Genomic DNA, 19,262 nt, shown 5'->3' with positions numbered 1-19,262 from the left:
CAAATTATAATTGGTCTATTGCTCATAATTATTTATTGTAGCGTTTATTTTCTAATATTTTGATTTTCAGCATTTCTGTGTGATGTATGTTAAGATTCATAGGCAATTAAAATATTTTTTAAAAAAATTTTCTTGTTTCTTTTACATAATGCCTTTGCTTTCTATTAAATGCCTTCAATCAAGAATTTCAGATTCATTGCAGAAAGTTACTTGGATCATGTTTTATCTACAACTTTAGAAAAGGTTCATGCAGATTTAGCATATTAACACCTGCATATCTGGTAGCCGATGTGAATAACAAAGTAATATGGTTAAAATAAAATTATCTCTCTTAATTGCAATGGGAAAAGATGTTTATACCAGGTAAATAAAGACCATGATACCCTATACAGCAAATTCCAAGTTTTAGTTGGTTTAGTCTATTTACAAACTTGATAAACCATCTTTGGATAGCACAGCAAAGCTAGATTTAAAGCCTTTTTCTAACAAATGGTGCCTCTGGCTGTGTAGACCCAAAATGGAAGAAAGTCTTTTAAACTAAAGGCCCCAGTGAGTCTCTCTGATTCCCTAATGCTTTTGAAATCAGCTAAACTTTAATATGTTTGCTGTTTTACTTGGCACTTTTCTTTAAAAATATTGGGCCTCCTTTCCCTATTGTAGAATAATTATAAATGCAAAGCAATCAAGTCCCATTTCAACATAACAAAGATGTGTGCGTGTCATCTAAATGTAATTGTATGCAGCCCCTCTTGCGATTTTCACATGCTTGTCACAAATATTGTAGAAACAATTTCCCTAGATTTAGGGACTCCCCCCTCCCTCCCCCACAAACTCATTGTGTTATCAGTTTGAAAAAACAAAATGCATAGGCTTTATAAAGGTTTTATTTTATAAAGGTTTTATTTTATGGGCTGAAAAGTTCTCAGCCCAACCAAGAAGAGAATGATGTGAAGCCATGAAACGTACAAGTTATTCCACACTTTTCTTGACACTTTTCGCTTCAATGATATGAAAAGAAACTAAAAATGTGGAATAACTTGTACGTTTCATGGCTCCACATCATTCTCTTCTTGGTTGGGCTGAGAAAGTTCATCATTCGGTTGTATTCTGATAGACTATGTTCCAGAAAAACTTATTTACTTACAATTGATTTAAAAATAATAATAATTCACTGTTTAGTTAGATTTAAAAATGCCAAAGCCTTGATTTGGTTCTATTGGATTGACAAATTCAGATTTGAAGCCAAATAATTTGTGGAATAAGGACCATTTATAAACAAGGTCTTTTGGTAAGTTCCTAGTATAAGCTTTCTAGACTAGGAACTATACTTTCCACTCAGCTTATGTGGGCTAAGTATGAAATCTGTTCTGTTTCTGCTATCCATAAACATGTATTTTTCCTACTTACCCTTTCTAGGAAAATTAAGGAGTCCATTACATATTCATTTTTCTTAATGTAACTGTTTTCAGATATAAAGTAAATCTCATTAAACAAGCTTATGGACTATTCTAAATATTTGCTATTTTAAATACCAATATTAGACATAAATATATTTTCTGACCTAAATTTAAATTGTATAACTATAGATTTAAGAAATAAATACATATTCTAAAATGTCTCTTTTTTAAATTTAAGTTATGTTTATATTATGGTTACTAATAAAATGTATTGACTTTAGTATAAAAACAAACAAACAAAAAATACAATAGTACCTGTATTTTTTGTGTTTTTATATTAAAATCTATATATTTTATTAGTAATCATAATATAAACATATCTTAAAATTACAATCCACTATAAGAATTTAATCCCACATCAAAGAAGACTAGTAAAATGAGATCAGAGGACTAAACCCCCCCCCCCCATAACAAATCAAGATTTCCAATATATAATTTATTAAAGAAAACCCTTGATCTCATTAAAAATATATATATATATATATATATATATATAAATATATAAAAATATAAATATATATTTGCCAGCATGATAGTTCTTGTACTAAATTGATTCTTTTCTGTGAGCTCAGAAAATAGGATGATGTTAAAAAAAAAAGTGTATAGGTACATATTTTTTAAAAAAAATATATATTTCTGTACATCAAAATATAGGATTTCTTGAGAAATGGGTACATTTTGCTATGTTTTGAAACATAATGGATAGCTGCAAAATATGATCTGGTGGTGATTTTCAACTTTTTATCTTCTTTAGAAATGAAAGGGTGTACCTTAACTATCTGTAAGACTATTCCGCCATCTCCTGGATGAGTCTTGTATAGACCGGTAAAGCATGTCTAGATTATGTTAAGAATCCAGTACAGTGTAAGGCCTTGATTATTATGCCACAAACACCACTGACTTTGCTCTTAAAACAAACTCTATGAAACAGAATCATTCTGCATTTGTATATTGATCATATATTTCTCTGAAATATAACGCAAATAATAAAAATGTTTCCCCTCTATATCTTTTATAATGAAAACCATAATCTGCACATATTCAGTGAGATGTACTAAACTGAACACTACAGACTTCCAATCTGCCTGTTCAGTGAGGCATATAGAAAAAAGCACCATTATAGGATGTATCTGGCATTCATTAGGCAAAACTAGGCAGCTGCCTGGGGCAGCAAAAAGCAGCTGCATTCAAACAAAAGCAATAGGTTCCAGTAACCACACAAAAATCAAAGAACCATCAGTAACTACTGATGCTGTTCCGTATTTTTGTAAGATGTTTATGTGATGATTAGTAGAGAATGACACGGTGACAAAATTCATCACCGTTCCTGTCCTCGTGGATAACCGCAGGAAATAATCCCATGTCATTTTCTAGTGTCTATTTCAACCTCAGTCCTTCTACACCAGCATTCTTCAAAGCAAAGCTTGCGGGTCAGTGGTTGTGCCCAATTATACTCTGATTCTTCCCTCTCTCCTTAAAGAATGACATGAAGATGGTTTCCTGCGATTATCCACGGGGACGGGAAGAGTGATGAATTTTGTCACCGTGTCATTCTCTAATGATTAGGAATGTTGAGTTTAATTATTAGAATTTTGGAGGGGTTGCAGCTGGAGGACTAAACGTTATTGTATGGGGGGGGGGAGGAAGGTTAAAGGTTTCCCTAGGGCAGTGTTTCTCAACCCAGTCGTTTAAACATACCTAGGTCCCATCAGGTTTGCAGGACATCCACAATGAATATGCGTAAGATAGATTTATAAACCAAGGAGGCAGTGCATGTAAATCTATCTCATGTATATTCATTGTGGATATCCTTCAAACTTGTTGGGACCTAGGTGCACCTCAAGGCAGTGGCTTAGCGAGGGAGGTTAGCATCTGGGATGGTAGTGCCCTGCATTGCCACACCATGCACCCCTCCACTCATCCTTGCCACTTGAGTGCTCCCCACTTTTCCTGCCACTTCAGCACCCCCCCCCCCCCCGCCCCTGCATACCTGTTGAAATGTTTGCTGGTGCGATCAGCATCTTCCACGTGCTGTTCGTGACAGCCACGGCTCTCTTCTGATGTCATATCCTGGTCCCGTGATGAGAAAGTGATGTCAGAAAGAAGCTGAGGCTGGCATGAGCAGCAAGTGGAAGATGCTGCTCGTGCCAATAAATGTATAAGGAGGTATATGGGGGGGGGGGGAAGAGAGGAGGAAAGGTGCTGGTGACCCCCGCAAAGATGGTGCTTGGGGTGGTCAGTCCCCCATACTACGCCACTGCCTCAAGGACTGGGTTGAGAAGTGCTCCCCTATGGCAGGGGTCAGCAGCCTGCAGCTTGTGAGCCACATGCGGCTCTTTTTGCATGTGGCTGTGACTCTCCAGGCCATGACCCTTTAATCTTCCTCCCAACCCCACGATCCCTCATCCCAGGCCTACTGAGGTACCTGGTAGTCCAGCGGGGGGTTTTGTGGCAGGACCATGACCCTCTCGCTCCTGCCTCCTTGCAGCTGCCTTCTAAAATAGCAGCCGTGACCTCTCGCAGCTGCCCACAGCATTTCCTGTAGTATGGCGAGCTGCTGCAAGAGGTTGTGGCAGCCATTTTAGAAGGCAGGAGCGAGAGGGCATGCATTCTTGCCACAAAGACTCCCGCTGGACCACCAGGTACCTCAGTAGGCCTTGAGGGGGAAATCGTGTGGTTGGGAGGGAGATTAAAGGGTTGGGGCCCAGTGAGGGTGAGGGGAGAGATGAGAGGTGCACAGACCTGCAAGGGGTTGAAGGGGAAAGAAGCTACACTTTGCAACTCTTTGTAAATCTTGGACCAAACATTTTTGATAAATTGGCTCTTTGCTGTAAAAAGGTTGCTGACCCCTGCCCTAGGGCATCCACCACTTTTTCACCAGCTCTGTATATGAGATGTGCATTAAGCATGCACCATTCCATATTTAGTCTAGACTTTGTAAGGTTTACAGAAGAGAGTTCTGGGACCTAGCACCACATTCTTTTCTAAGTCTTTAGTAATAGATTTTGTGTTTCATATATCTCTTGTTTGCCACAGAGGCCCGATATTCTTTCCTTTCTTTGCTATTGATATATCTTCTGCATAACTTTGCCAATGTGTGACTAGGCTATTAAAAATTGTTCATTTTGTTTCCTATTTAGCACATTTAATCCTTCATAGTCATGTATTATTCTCATTTTCTAAAGTAGTTTAATTATTTTGGATGCATGTATTTACTGTTAAACTAGTTAGCCATGCTCCCCTAGATTTGCCTTGTCATCTGAAAAATCTAGTGAGAAGAGTTATTGATCCACCATTATGTGGTACTTTAACTTGGAAATTCAATATTTGATTGGTTGTTATTGTTCTTAATGATTGGGTGCTCTCATTATTTATGGAAGAATGAATGACTCCGACATGGGGCAGAGTCCTTTTACATAAGTGGTTCATCTTCCCCAGGCTCAGATGAAAGGCCGGTATTAGAGTTGGGCAAACAGGGCAATTGCCCCGGGCCCACTTGTTGCAGAGGGCCCCAATCATTCCTGAAATTGAAGAAAGGACAGCTTGCAAGCAAGCTTTGGGATCCCCTCCCTAGCATCTGCACTGAGGTCCATCATGTCTAACACCGGCCCTGCTCAGATGTATATCATATGTAGATGTCAAGCCCACTAAGTATATCTTGTGTTTCCACATACTGTACATATTCAGCAAATGAACACACAATGCACCTCTGTATGGAGTACATATGGACCACACTTTTATTCTTAACCAACATTACCTCAAAGTAGCAGTCCGGAAGCACCCGAGCCACATTTAATTGACACTTTCAAATAATCTACTAATTATTCCTTTCCAGCTAGATTTTTGCACCTTCAAGATGTGCAGTGGCCTACTTTTATTGTTATCCAGCTAGTTCACATGGCAAGTTAGCTTAAGTCCACTCCTATCTTGTCCTCTAGTTGCACCTTTCCACATGAAAACATAAGTTCACACACATCTTGCCTTCCAGCTAGGTGATGCCACAGCATCAAGGAGCCCATTCTAGGCAGAGAGAGCTGCATGGGAACGGGGACCATAGGAATCCTGTGGGATCCCCTTAATGTCCAGGGGATCCCTTCCAGACTCATGGGGATCCCATGGGGATGGGTCATCTTTGGAGTACAACTTTCTTTCCTAACAAAACTTTTAACATTATTAAGGTAAAGTGGGATTGTCTACACCTAAAATAGGGGGTTTCTGTGTGGTACTATCAGTATATGTTGCAGAATCGGTTCTATTTTTACACCAGAACATTTTTATACCCTGAATTTCCCTAATTCACTCGTTGGTACCGGGCCAAAGCCGGGAAAGGCTTGGTGTATTTAGAAATGCTCTCTTTTATGGAGAAGAGAGGTTTAGAAGGATAGCTTTGAAGACATAAATTTCATGGGCGTTCAGTAGAGGTTACTGGCATGAAGACCACCTCAAAATTATGCCTGAACATAAAGTATACACCAGCCTTAGCAGGATGGAAGTTTAGGAGGAAATATCGTTTAAGGAGAATAAAGTAGTCAAGCATCAGTTCCCATATATTTTAATAATATATGTTCACCAGGATGCAGGTTGACTGGAAAATGAATATAAACAGTTAACAGTGATAGATTAGATTAGATAGCAGGGAAAAATCTGTAAGTGACTGTCTTCCACATGGTGAGGACTTTCATAAAAACAGCCCAATACAATTTTCAATATTTTCTTTAAAGTACAAAGCAGAACAATACAATTACTATTTACTTTTAAAGCATAACAATACTTTAACTCTTAGAAAATAAATTTAGGCTGTGTACTATTTATAATCTTGCCTGCACATTCTGTACCATTAAAATATGTTATAAAAATTATATTAAATGAAGGAAACTCCACCAATAATATATATCCCTCTCTGGCTTAGAGAGATATATATTATAAAGAACTATTAATGTGGGGAAAGTTAGCTGCTTGATTAAAACTTAGCTCTGTAATTTTAATTAAATATAATATAGGTAAATATTTATTTAAAAGCATTAATCAAGCAGGTAAAGCTGTTACAGATGGGACCTTCTGAGCCAAGACAAAAGGATTGCACAAGACAAATGTTACTAAAGCAGAAGGATTAATTTATCTGGATTAAAAAAGTTACTCACAATTTGAATAGCCCTTAAAATGAAGCAGAGGCTGCATGGCCTAGTGAAGTAGCATGGTGATCCAGGGAGAAGAAGAGTTGTAGCTGATTCCAGAGGGAGAAAAAGCATCTTCTCCCCTGAGAAAGGATTCCACTTTATATTTATATGGTTGGGACTTGTTCTAAAAATAGAATCCTAGGTCTCTGGCCCATGTTGCATAGCAGTTGTCCCATCCCTGAGGCTGACAGGGCCTCGCATCCAATCATAGAGAAGTCTTTCAATTCCCTCTGTTTCTAGGTGATGTCATGATTGAATTACACTGGCTTAAAATGGTGTCCCAATACAGAGTATTGTTACTTGTCTTTGCTGAATGTGGTCTGAATCTATGTCTGAGTGGTTTAAAATAGTGTGATGAGCTTCTATTGTTCTTGATGATTGGAGTAGTCTAGAGATGAATTTGGTATGAAGGGCTTCTGTTTGATCTTATAGTCCAGAGATGAATTTGGTGTGAAGAGCTTCTGTTTCATCTACATCCTGTTAAAGGGCTAGATTCACTAATCAAACCAATTGTGTACCGATTGGTTTGCTACCTGATTTTCCTCCGATCTGATTCTCTAACCTCTGTTCTGATCCAATTTCGATCTGTGCATGCAAATGAGGGGAAATAGGCAGGGACGTGATTCACTAAATAAATCTGGGACACCAACTGGGCTAGCCGATGAAAAGAAGAAGCGACTACTGGGGACCAGTCGCACATGTCCCTGCCAACTCTCCTGCTCCATTGCTACCCTGATCTCTGCCCCGATCTTCCAGCCCTGCTCTCTGCCCCGAGCTCTGCCCCACCTCTCCTGCCCTGATCATCGATCCATGTTCTCTGCCCCAAGTTCTGCCCTGACTCTCCTGCCCCAATCTCTGCTCCAAATCTCCTGCCCCAATCTTCCAGCTCTACTGTCTCTCCGAGCTCTGCCCCAATCTCTGCTCCGATTCTCCCGCCCTGACTCGAGCCTGTAGTTTTAACCCGCGGGTTAAAACCATGGGCTCACAAGTCAAAAAGTAAAAAATAAATAAAAAAAAAACCGGACATCAAATGCATGCACAGACCATCTACAAGCAAAGTAGATTGTCTGCGCATGCATCTGGATTGCTGGAGAGTGATCCGTGAAGTCAATGGGAGATGTTCCTCCAATTGCCCCCATTTGAATATAGGCCTGTTGTGAATCAGTTGTCCTGCGTCGGATCGGACACGGAGCGGACTGACTCAGCCAGGTTAATGACTCTAAGCCAAAGTTCTGTTTAGCTCTGGTATCCACCCTGGCCATGTCTTTTGTCTTATCTGAATAGGTGTACTTAACACTTTCTGAAGGTAATGGCTCAGTCCTTTCTTTTCTGCTCTATTGAATGGTGCATTTAACACCTTTCTGAACAGATGACTGTACTGGCTTGGAGGCCACATCAAAAATTCACTTTTAAATCCATCAAATTAATATACTCTAACTTAAATTCTAATAGAAGTTCACTTTATTATAAATCCCTAATTTAAATCACATCCAGCTTTGGGTCAGGCAATAATTCCAGTAAACTTAAATAATACATATTTGGGACTAAGGATGCAATTAATATAACAAACTATATACAAAATACTTATTAAACCTTGAAAGAGAGAAAGAAAAAGAAAAAGGGAGAGAGGGCGGATAGATTAAAGAAAGAGAGACCATTTTGTGTATGGAGCGTGGTAGATATGACAAAGTGATATTTGCAGATAATATCACATTACATGGGGTTCCCGCGGGGATGTTACATTCCTCCGGCACACTTGTTCGCTCTTTTCAGGATGCCAGCAGCATTCCTTCCTCTACACTGCTGGCAGCTGACCCTGAAACCTTCCCTCTGATGCAAATGCTCAGAGGGAAGGCTTTGGGTTAGTTTCTGGTAGCATGGAGGAGGGAAGGAACATTCCTGGCAGCCTGAAGGGAAAGGCTGGTAAGATGCTGCACAGGCTTGGGGTGGGTGAGAAGAGAGTGAAAGAGATGCTGCACATTGGGAGGGGGTGTGGGGAGAGAGGGAAGAGTCAGCAACCTGCAGCTCTTCTGTCCCTTAGACTACTGAAGTACCTGGTGGTGCAGCGGGGGTCTTCGAGGTAGGAGCACGGCCCTTTTGCTCCTGCCTCCTCATGGCTGTATTATAAAATGGCTACTGCAACCTCACAGTATTACTGGAAATGCTGCAAGCACCTGGGAAAAGTTGCGGCAACCATTTTAGAAGGCAGCCGCAAGGAGGCAAGAGCAAAAGGGCCATACTCCTACAACGAAGACCCCCACTGGACCATCAGGTACCTTGGTAGGCCAGGGGGACTATCTTAAATATGGTAGAGTGGAGGGGGGTGGGGACATTTTAGGGTTGAGCTGGCAGCATTCCTGAGTGCCATGCTTCTGCCCTCAGGATCCCCCCGCTGGACCCAGTGCCCAGGAAGGCCCTTGGGGGGAGGGGAAATTGTGGGTTGAGAGGGAGAAAAATATCAGGGCCTGGAGAAGGGAAATAATCTTGGCTTTGGGTTTAGGGGGGGAGATATGAAAGGTGCAGAGACCTGCGAGAGGAGGGAGAGGGAAATATTGGATATTGTGGTGGAGAGAGAAGGGTGAGACAGATGGAAAAGGATGCAAGAAGGAGGAATGTTGTACATGGAGGGAAGAAAGGAAGAAACATGGCATTGCGCTGGAGGGGGTTGATAGAAGGAGAAATGTTGGGCATGGGGCTGGTGGGGAGTGGCAGAGGGAAAAAATGCTGGACAATGGTCAGTAACTGCTTGAAGAAGTATTTGCAGAAGACAGGAATGCACAAAAATGATAAACTGGAATCAACTTGATGGAAAAATAAATCTCTAGACAACAAAGGTTAAAAAAAAAAGGAATTTATTGATTTGGAAAATGTACATATGTCTTTGTATTATATTCAACAGGAAAGGAAATGCATTTCTGGTTTTATTTCTCCAGTGTTGAAGTACTTATTGACACTTGCAATGGCTGATGGGGATCCCCAAGCACAGCCAGCTGAGGACCTCATCCATAGGCGGCCAGAATTTCCCTCCATCAAGTGTTACAGTCACTGGCAGCATCCACTGAGCCACTGAGGTGCCAGCATCTATGACTGAGGGACACGCTGCCTGCCAAGCTTGGCAAAAGGAACCCCCGGCCACTTTCAGAGGAAGTCCTCAGCTGACATAGCTTCAGGGTCCTCATTAGTTGGAGTATTTATATTTTATATTTACATTAGTATGTATTTACAAAGTATGTATTTCTTCCCAATTAATATTTCAAATCATAAAGTGTCTTTGCTTATATGTAAATGGGTTTCTACCAGAGCCTTTAATTCAGCAGCATACTTAAATAACTACTTCTGAAGTTTATGGAGATAGGCGGGGATGGATTTGTTTCCAGCATGGATGAGTTTGATTTCTGTCCCCACATAACTCTCTAGGCCTAAAGTTCTTGAGTCAATTTCATTGCAAAGATGTCTTTTGTACAAACTGCTTCAAGGATACTTCTTTGGCTCAGGTACTCTTGCTACAGGATGAAAGGAGGCACCCGCTTATGCTGGATCATATGGCCGCCTTAAAGGCATTTCCACAACCCAAACTGCTAATTAATCTTCTTAAGGCTATAAGCCCATAACTCCATAACTGGACATCAACCCCCTCCCCTCCCTCCCCAAGGAGTCTCAGCATGATGTCTGACCACATTATGCACACAATTCAAAAAAAGACTCCTCTGTTGCCTTGGCAATCATATACTTGCACAGATCTTTGCCTCTAAAGAAAGATCAGGACATCTGGCAGGAGAGAAATCAGTAAGTTTTTGACATAAAGATGGAAGCTGGTCCCAATGCATTCTATAATGTCCAGTGATCATCAGTAGGCCAAATGGGTAGCAATGGAATGGGCCCTAGCTCTCCAGCTGGCCTAGGTTATGTAGAAGCGCCTAAGGATCTAAGCTGTCCATCAGGAGCCAAGGATGGCAACCAATGGCAGGGCAATAAGCAATCATCTGCTGGTAAAGAACTGAAGATCGATTTTCCTTAATCAAGTCATTATCCCTATCTGTACTGTTTTCTTCCTACACCTCTCAGCACAATCCCATCTACCCAGCTTCTAGACAGTCTCCCCATACTTTCGCCCCTTCCACTTCCTTCCTAAGAATGAGGATATTTAGTGTGGCTGGGCTGCTCCTCTGGAATGCATTTTCACCTATTGGTTTTAAAAGTATTTCCCTGTAAGGGGGCGCCTAGCCCTGCTGAGCGCCCTGGGGTCATCAGAGTCCAGACCCTGGGGGAACCATGTGTGTTCTTTTGTTTTTCCTGGGACTGGCATGCCTGGTCCTTTCTTGGACTTTTCATGCTCAGGGGGTCCTTGGCTTCCCATGCGCCCAGGAGATACCTTCGTATCCCCCTCCATGTTTGAAGGATGGGGAGGGGGGGGTAGGGAAGGAAGATTGGAAGGGAGTTCTGGGATTTCGGGGGTTAGTGGGTGGATATAAATGACAAATGACTTTGTACTGTTATGCTTTGTTTTAGCGGATCTTCTGCATCTATTTGATGTCTTTTGTATACAACTATTTTCCTATGGTTCCGCCTGTTTTTCAGTCAATAAAAATTGTTTACAATCTAAAAGTATTTCCCTGTAACTTCATCGAGTGTCCCCTAGTCTTTGTAATTTTTGATGGCGTGAAAAATCGATCCACTTGTACTCATTCTACTCTACTCAGTATTTTGTAGACTTCAACCATTTCTCCTCTCAGCTGTCTCTTTTCCAAGCTAAAGAGTCCTAACCTTTTTTGTCTTTCCTCATACGAAAGGAGTTCCATCCCCTTTATCCCCTTGGTCGCTCTTCTTTGAACCTGTTCTAGTACCGCTATATCTTTCTTGAGATAAGGAGACCAGAATTGAATGCAATACTCCAGATGAGGTTGCACCATGGAGCGATACAGAGGCATTATAATATCTTTAGTCTTGTTAACCATCCCTTTTTAAATAATTCCTAGCATCTCGTTTGCTTTTGTGGCCACCGCTGACATTGGGCGGAAGGTTTCATCATATTGTCACTACTAGCCATTTGTTTTGTGACTCCTATAATTGCATTGTCATTGGTGATTGGCCAGAGTGAACAGCACTGGATATATGTTTATATGTTTACTAGTTTTTTAGTCCGTTACATTAACAGGTGCTAGAATACTGTAGATGTGTAGACTTAGGCATTTCTTTATTTCTCTTTCTTTCTTTATGTCTGTCTTTCTTTCTCTCTCCCTGCCCCCTTTCTTTCTTTGTGTATGTCTTTCTGTATCTCTCCCTGGCCCCCTGTCTGTCTGTCTTTCTGTCTGTCTCTCTCCCCACCCCCTGTCTTTTTGTGTGTGTGTCTTTCTTTCTTTCTGTCTCTCTCCCTGCTCCATGCCTATCTGTCTTTCTTTCTCGTGCACTGAAATGCTTCAGCTCTAGCCCCCTTCTCCCACCTACCCTTAAATCACTCCTTTTGCCTCCTGCTAGTCGTTTCCACCCAGTCTGAACAACTGCCAACCACAGTCCGGATGCTAAGCGTTGGTATGCCTGCTTCCCTGTTATTATTTTTGTGCTCTCCTTGGTCCTTTGAGTCACACAACTGTGTAAAAAATAGTGTTAGACGGAGTGAGTGCAGGAGGAGGGGGAGTTGCCGCCGTGGTGGTCTCCACTGGCTCCATGCCTCCGCATGCGCAGTAGAAGGAGCCAGCGTCGCCAAGGGAGAGCAATGCGGAAACCACTGCTGGATCTTTCTGTACATTCATAGCACAGACGCATGGAGGCACGGAGTTTGAAGTATGCATGCGCACTAAGGGTTTTATTATTTTGGATGTTTATAGCCTTTTGTTGTTCTTTTTAGATTGTATATTTTTATTTTCTTCTATCTTGTAAGATACGGTGTATTTTTCATTTTTATTTTAAATTAGTTTGTAAACTGCTTAGAAGGACATCCAAATGGGTGATATTTAAAATTTAAATAAACTTGGAAATTTGAAAACTTGAATCTTTTTCTACTTACAATCTATGCTCTTTATAGACCAACATCAAAGTAAATCACAAGTCATAGTATTTTTCTTTTGACATGGATTCTACCAGTAGCAAACAGGAGCAGCAACAACCACTGACCCTAAGGATGATACATAGTAACATAGTAGATGATGGCAGATAAAAACCCGAATGGTCCATCCTGATTCAATTTAAATTTTTAAATTTTTTCTTCTTAGCTATTTCTGGGCAAGAATCCAAAGCTCTACCGGGTACTGTGCTTGGGTTCCAACTGCCGAAATCTCTGTTAAGACCTACTCCAGCCCATCCACACCCTCCCAGCCATTGAAGCCCTCCCCAGCCCATCCTCCACCAAACAGCCATATGTAGACACAGACCATGCAAGTCTGCCCAGTACTGGCCTAAGTTCAATTTTTAATATTATTTTCTGATTCTAGATCCTCTGTGTTCATCCCACGCTTCTTTGAATTCAGTCACAGTTTTACTCTCCACTACCTCTCTCATGAGCGCATTCCAGGCATCCACCACCCTCTCCGTAAAGTAGAATTTCCTAACATTGCCCCTGTTGGTTGGCACTAGGTATCACAGTCTAACCCCCTCTTCTATGAAACCACACTGGCGGATTTTAGCGCAGAGAGCCAATGTTCCCAACGCTTATTGAGTTCCTATGAGCATCAGGAGCAGCGCGGGCCATTCAGCATGGCTCTCTGTGCTAAAAAACGCTAGCGTGGTTTCATAGAAGAGGAGGTAAAAGGCCGGACAACCTGGCACCCAGAATGTTTCTAGCCCTGGTGCCAGCCCTAATTTTTAATACATGAGTATCTATATTTATGGTTTTTTACCAGCAACTGTGTAAAAAAACCTTTAAGATGTGTGACGGGGCCAGGGGTAAGCCTAGCGCTGGCAACCCGGTTCCCGCCCCAGGCGCAAGTCTGAGCGCTCCTTAGAGGGCCACTCTGGGTTAAACACAGCAGAAAAGAAAAACTCCACAAATAACTGCCAGTTCCTATCTTTATTACCCAGTTCAAAGACACTGGGCCTTAGGCAGCTACCTCGGCTGATTGGGCTTGGAAAAGATTTTACATAAACAATAATTCTCCTTCAGAGTAAGTCCACACTGCATTCAGGAAAATAGAAATAAACCCAAAACTTTTCCCTTTAAAACTTGCTATATTGGGCCTGCGGTTGCTTCAGGAAGTTCTCCCCACCTGACCCACCTGAAGTATAAATACCCCACTACCCTTTTGATTACGGGGTAGGGGCTGGGAACCATCCACCCTTTGTTTAATGGTCTAAAGTCCCCACCCAAAGTTCCCACTATCAGGGCTGTGCAATGTCAGGTCACTGAATCCACTCCGGGCTTTACTTCTCCCTTCAAGGTTAGTTAGCATTACTCATCCCCCACTCACTATGCTTGGCTGGCATACAGGGATTCTGGTTTAATTTCGTTACTAGCCAAACCTCACATTCACACCTCCAACACTCATTCATTATACAGTCCTTCCTAAGGACAGAACTGTTTCTTTCAAATACTTTAGACCAGTGGTTCCCAACCCTGTCCTGGAGGAACACCAGGCCAATTGGGTTTTCAGGCTAGCCCTAATGAATATGCATGAAGCAAATTTGCATGCCTATCACTTCCATCATATGCAAATCTCTCTCATGCATATTCATTAGGGCTAGCCTGAAAACCCAATTGGCCTGGTGTTCCTCCAGGACAGGGTTGGGAATCACTGCTTTAGACCATTGTTACAGCACAAACTTTAATTCCCCTTCCCCCCACACAGTACCATGCTGTATTCAGACCTATAGTCTAAGGCTTCAGGGCTGCAGTCCATGTCATTTCTCTCAGAGATACCTCCCTATACCTCCATGAAAGATTCCTCGCTCTCTGAGGCTGGACACAGGCTATCCTCTGAAGCAGCCTTTGGCAAGCCCTGCTCGTGGAGCCTTCCCCTTTCACTTAGCTTCTGCTTGGAAAGCAAGGTTTGGTTAGTCTGCCAGTGCTGTGTGTCAGGGAGTTTCTTAGCCTTCCATTCCCTGCTCTGGGAGGCACACCCTTCCCTCCAAGTTCCTGATTGCTTGTTGGAGTTCTCAGCTGGCCTTGATTTATTCCGCTGGGTAACTTTCACTCCTGCTCTAGCCCCGTTCTGCCTGTCAGCTCCAGCCCTTTCCTTAATCCTTACTGGGTCAGATTTCCTGACCAGAGGTTTAGCTGCAGAATTAACAGATGACTTATAAAAGGGATTATAGTGACTTGGAACAGGTATTCTGTTCTCTTCTGCCATTCCGTCTCTGTTCTGCCCTGCCTGTCTGCTCTTAGTACTGGGAATAGAGTTAATGGGCAGCTTCCTGGGCTTAGGAATAGGCACATTTGTTTGAGTGGCAGGGTTTAAACCAGTGACAGGAGCTTCCCTGTCACAGATGTTATAGAAAGACCATTATAATACCATATTTGCTACATCTCTTTCTCTGCAGTTGGCATGCATGGATTCAAAACTGACCTTAAAATTTTTCTCTGATGATGTTTTTCTCCATGCTTGAGTTTATTCTCCCCCCAACAACAACAATTTATTATTTCAATAGCACTACCAGGCACACGCAGTGCTGTACATTGTACATGTAAGAGATGGTCCCTGCTCAGAAGAGCTTATAATCTAATTATGACAGACACACAGGACAAAAGGAGAGTCCGAGCAAGTGCTTATGTAGGGAATTAGAGGAGAGCTGATGAAGTGGAATCACATAGGACAAAGGGAGTCTGGACTTAGTGTTCAAGAAGGAAAGAGGAGGGGGCTGAAGAGGAGGTAGGGGTCCATTGAGGGTATGACAACCCTTATCCCTCCCATCCCTCACTTTCCTGCTCTACCTTTTCTGTCAATTATTGTAGTTTTTTTCCTACCCACCCTCTTTCTGTCACACCTGTTCCCCAGTTCTCTTTCCACTCTTCTTTGTACTATCTATGAGAAATATAAGCTGCTTAGACAGGATTTTTTTTTTTAATGTGCAGGATAGCAAGTAAACTTGGAAGTAAAATCCTGCTGACACTCCTTGTGATTGAGAAAGTCATTCCCCATCTATTGCCTCAGGTACAAAATTAGACTGCAGCACGCTGGAGATAGAGAAAACTTACTTTACCTGAAGATTAGCAATAAATGTCTTTCCATGCACAATATTATTCTGAAATTAGTTCTGTAACAATATTATTTCATTGACTTCTATGTTAGGATTATCCTTGTAACAAAAATTCTTGCCAGCAAATTTTATGAACATATTGCATTTTCAGTTGTGAATGGATCTCATAAACTCTGAAACTAAGCCTAGGGCTGGCACCAGGACAGGAAAAATTATAGACGTCAGGTTGCCTGGGCATCTAGAATTTGATATCTGTACATTATGATATTGAAAAAAGTGCATATATTTAGCAAAATAGTGGGTACAAGTCCAGTTAAAGATATGTTAGCTGCTTAATTTCTGCTTGTGGTACCATGAGTGAGGGTGGGTAGATCTCAAAGCAAGTGCAAGTGAAATCAAATACTACCTTATGTCTGAAGGTGTGGGACATAGGGACCTGTTTATGTCACAGGAAGGAAGAAGGCAAACTTAAAATCCTTGAATGTGACATTGTCCATGGTTGGCCTGTTCCTCTAGGGCAGTGTCTCTTAAATGTTCTCGAGCCGGGGCACACTAAAGGTAGTGGCCATGACTCGAGGCACCAAGAAGTGCGCGGACGTCACCATGATGACTCTGACATTCATGCATGCACAAAGGCCCTCCAGACAGGCCCTGAAATTCCAGTAGGGCGTGCTAGCAGGGAAGTCTAACAAATATCAACTCAGTACCCCCAAACACAGACCTCCCAAACTCCACCCTAGACCCACCCAAACTCTTCCCCAGATCCCACACCCTTTACTAATTGTAATGCAATTTTTTCCATTCATTTTTCATATACATACAATATACACAGCAGATATAAATTCTCAAAACTGACAGATTTCAATCACTATATTGAAAATAAAATCATTTTCCCTACCTTTGTTGTCTGGTGACTTTATTTTTCTGTGCTTTTAACTGTTTCCAGGGCCTTCTTATCCATTGACTGTTTTTCTCTCTGTCTTCACTTTCTGCCTTGCAACCATCTTTATGTATATAATGTCAGAATACTACCCCAAAAATATGCCTAAATAAAGCTTTAATAATGCTATACATATGTAAAGATCAGCTCAGAGACATAGAGGGGTTTTTTTCAGAAGGGAACCCCCCTTTTTTTTACTACCTCACCACCCAATCATTGCTGAAAAGTGCAAACGTTTCGTGCTCCTGCTTCAAGAAACCAAACAGCATTAGAATCCAGCCACACTCAACTAAATGTACTGGGCTGCAAGAGGTACTTTAAAACTTTAAAGCAACTCAAATGTTCAAACAGACGCTCTCACAGATCTCTTAGTTTGCATACATCTTTGGCATTAACTTAACATTCAATATTTCAATTTTTCTGCTCAAAATCTATTTTTCCATGTCTTCCCTTCCTATCTCTCTCTCTCTCTCCTTCCCTCTCTATTTCCATGGTCTGCCATCTCTCTCCTTCATTCCTTCCCCCCCCCCCCCCAGTGGTCCGACATCTCTCACCTTCCTTTCCTCCCTTCTCAGTCTGGCATCTCTTTCCTCTCCTTCCCATAATCTGGCATCTCTCTCTACTACTATTATTATTATTATTTCTATAGCGCTTCCTTCCTTTCCATTTCCTGGTTTGATATCTCTCCCTTCCTTTAGTCATCTCTCCTTCCTCCCCCCAGTGTAACATTTCTCTTTCCCTTCCTCCTTTCTGCCCTCTGCAGTTCATCTCCCTTCCCTTCCTCCTTTCTGGCCCCCCTCCCAGTCCAACATTTCTCCCTCCTTTCCACCAGTCCAACATTTTTTTCTCTCTTCCTCCTGCGTGCTTCTCCTCTGGTCCTTCTTCCCTCCCCATCCAACATCTCTCTCTCTCTCCCTCTCTCCATGAGTCAAACTTTTCACTCTGCTTTCTCCCACTTCCTCAGAGTGTAACATTTCTCCTTCCCTCCTTTCTATCCTCCCCATCCATCTCACCCTCTCTATGAGTCCAATACCTTCTGCCTCCTGTATGCTTTCTCTCTATCCTTGCCTCTTCCTTCAAGTGGCATCCCTCCTTCCCACCCCCAAGTCAACATGCTCTCTCCCCATGCACCATCTCACCCTCCCCTCCAGTGTGTAGCACCTTTCCTTTCCCTTTCTGCCAGGTCCAGCAGCACATCTTCTCCCTTTCTTTTACCTCTCCCCGGTCTAGCAGTACCCCTTCTCCCTTCCCTGTTCTCCATGTTCAGCAGTACCTCTTCTCCCTTCCCTCCTTCCCTGTCCAGCATACCTCTCCTCTCTCTAGACTAGCAGCAGCTCACTGTGTGGTTTTAACTTAGCCACACAACTGCCACTAGGATTAGTTTAGCTGCAGTTTCATCAGGCACCCTCGGGGCTTTTGCTAGGCCGGAACTACCTCGCATCATCGAAGTGGGCCAGCCTAGCAAAGGCTCCCGCGGCTGCCTGAAGTAACCGAGTCTAAACTAATGCTAGCAGCAGCTGTGTGACTAAGTTAAAATCACAGTTAGCTGCCACTGCTGGTCCGGGGGTGGGGAGAGAAGCTGCCGGGACTCGTTTCCTGTTCTGTTGCTGCTGGTCCGGGGGTGGGGTGGGGAGAGAAGCTGCTGGGACTCCTGTTTCCTCTTAGTGTGCCATAGCATATAGGGGCAGGAAGAGAAACACTGGCGTCAGCTAATTTGTAACTTCCTGCCTTCTGCTGCCGATACTCCTGCTTTCCTCTTCGTATCTGCAGCAGAAGGCAGGAAGTTGAAAGTTAGCTTACACTGGCGCCTCTCTTCCTGGCCAGTGTGCTGCGGCACACTTAAAATCTCAGAAGGCACAGCACAACAGCACAGTTTACGTATATCTGGCCTGGCACTACAGTTACCATGGCAATCTCTTTCCAATACTCGGGTCAACATACAAATTCTGCAAAGTTCCAAGTTGCCCTTGGCCTACCTGACTGTAATCATTGTAGTTTACTTTCCCTCCATCCCCTGTCAGGCCACTGCCTGCCTGAGTCTGTGGTGGCAAGATCAAATAGGAAGGGCGATCTTCCTTTCCCTACCACTGTCTCCTCGATTACAGAGGCTGCAAAGAAAATTACCCTAAATAATGCGCAGGACCAGAGCCCTTGGTGAGCTGTTTCCAACACTGCTAGTCTCCTTCCTCTTCCGCCTTCCTCCATGATGTAACTTTTGTTTCGGGGAGGGAGATGAGCAGAGCCAACAGCGACTCAGCGTTCTGGCCCTACACATAATTTAATTTTCTTTGCAGCCTCCAGAGTTGGGGGAGACAGTGTCTGGGAAGGGTAAATCACCATGCCTATTTGTTCATGCTGCCACAGACTTGTGCAGGAAGGGGAAGTTAGTGCTTGGGGGCGGGAAGGCTTGGTGCCTATGGAACACTCTTTCAGAAAGAGCACAAACTATTCCGAAAGAGTGCATTTTTCATGAAGATTGTGCATTCTTTCTCATTCATGCATGCATATATGCACATGCCTGCACTATCAGGAAAGAGTACACACTCTTAGTGAACAGTGCGC

General features: G+C 42.6%; 1 protein-coding gene across 3 annotated transcripts in view; it reads right to left on the bottom strand.

Annotated features, from left to right (window-relative positions):
* EVX2 (even-skipped homeobox 2) overlaps positions 1–18,799 on the bottom strand; it is a 39,164-nt gene extending 20,365 nt beyond the window's left edge. For all 3 annotated transcript variants that reach the window (XR_004539670.1, XR_004539669.1, XR_004539671.1), the window contains exon 1: positions 18,677–18,799. The gene's annotated coding sequence lies outside the window, so the exon portion shown is untranslated. The remainder of the gene's footprint in view (positions 1–18,676) is intronic.
* Positions 18,800–19,262: the final 463 nt, after the last annotated feature.

Source organism: Geotrypetes seraphini, chromosome 5, assembly GCF_902459505.1.
Source record: "Geotrypetes seraphini chromosome 5, aGeoSer1.1, whole genome shotgun sequence".
NCBI lineage: Eukaryota > Metazoa > Chordata > Amphibia > Gymnophiona > Dermophiidae > Geotrypetes > Geotrypetes seraphini.
Note: the sequence above shows the minus strand (reverse complement) of the source record. Positions and strands in the feature narration are given on the sequence as shown.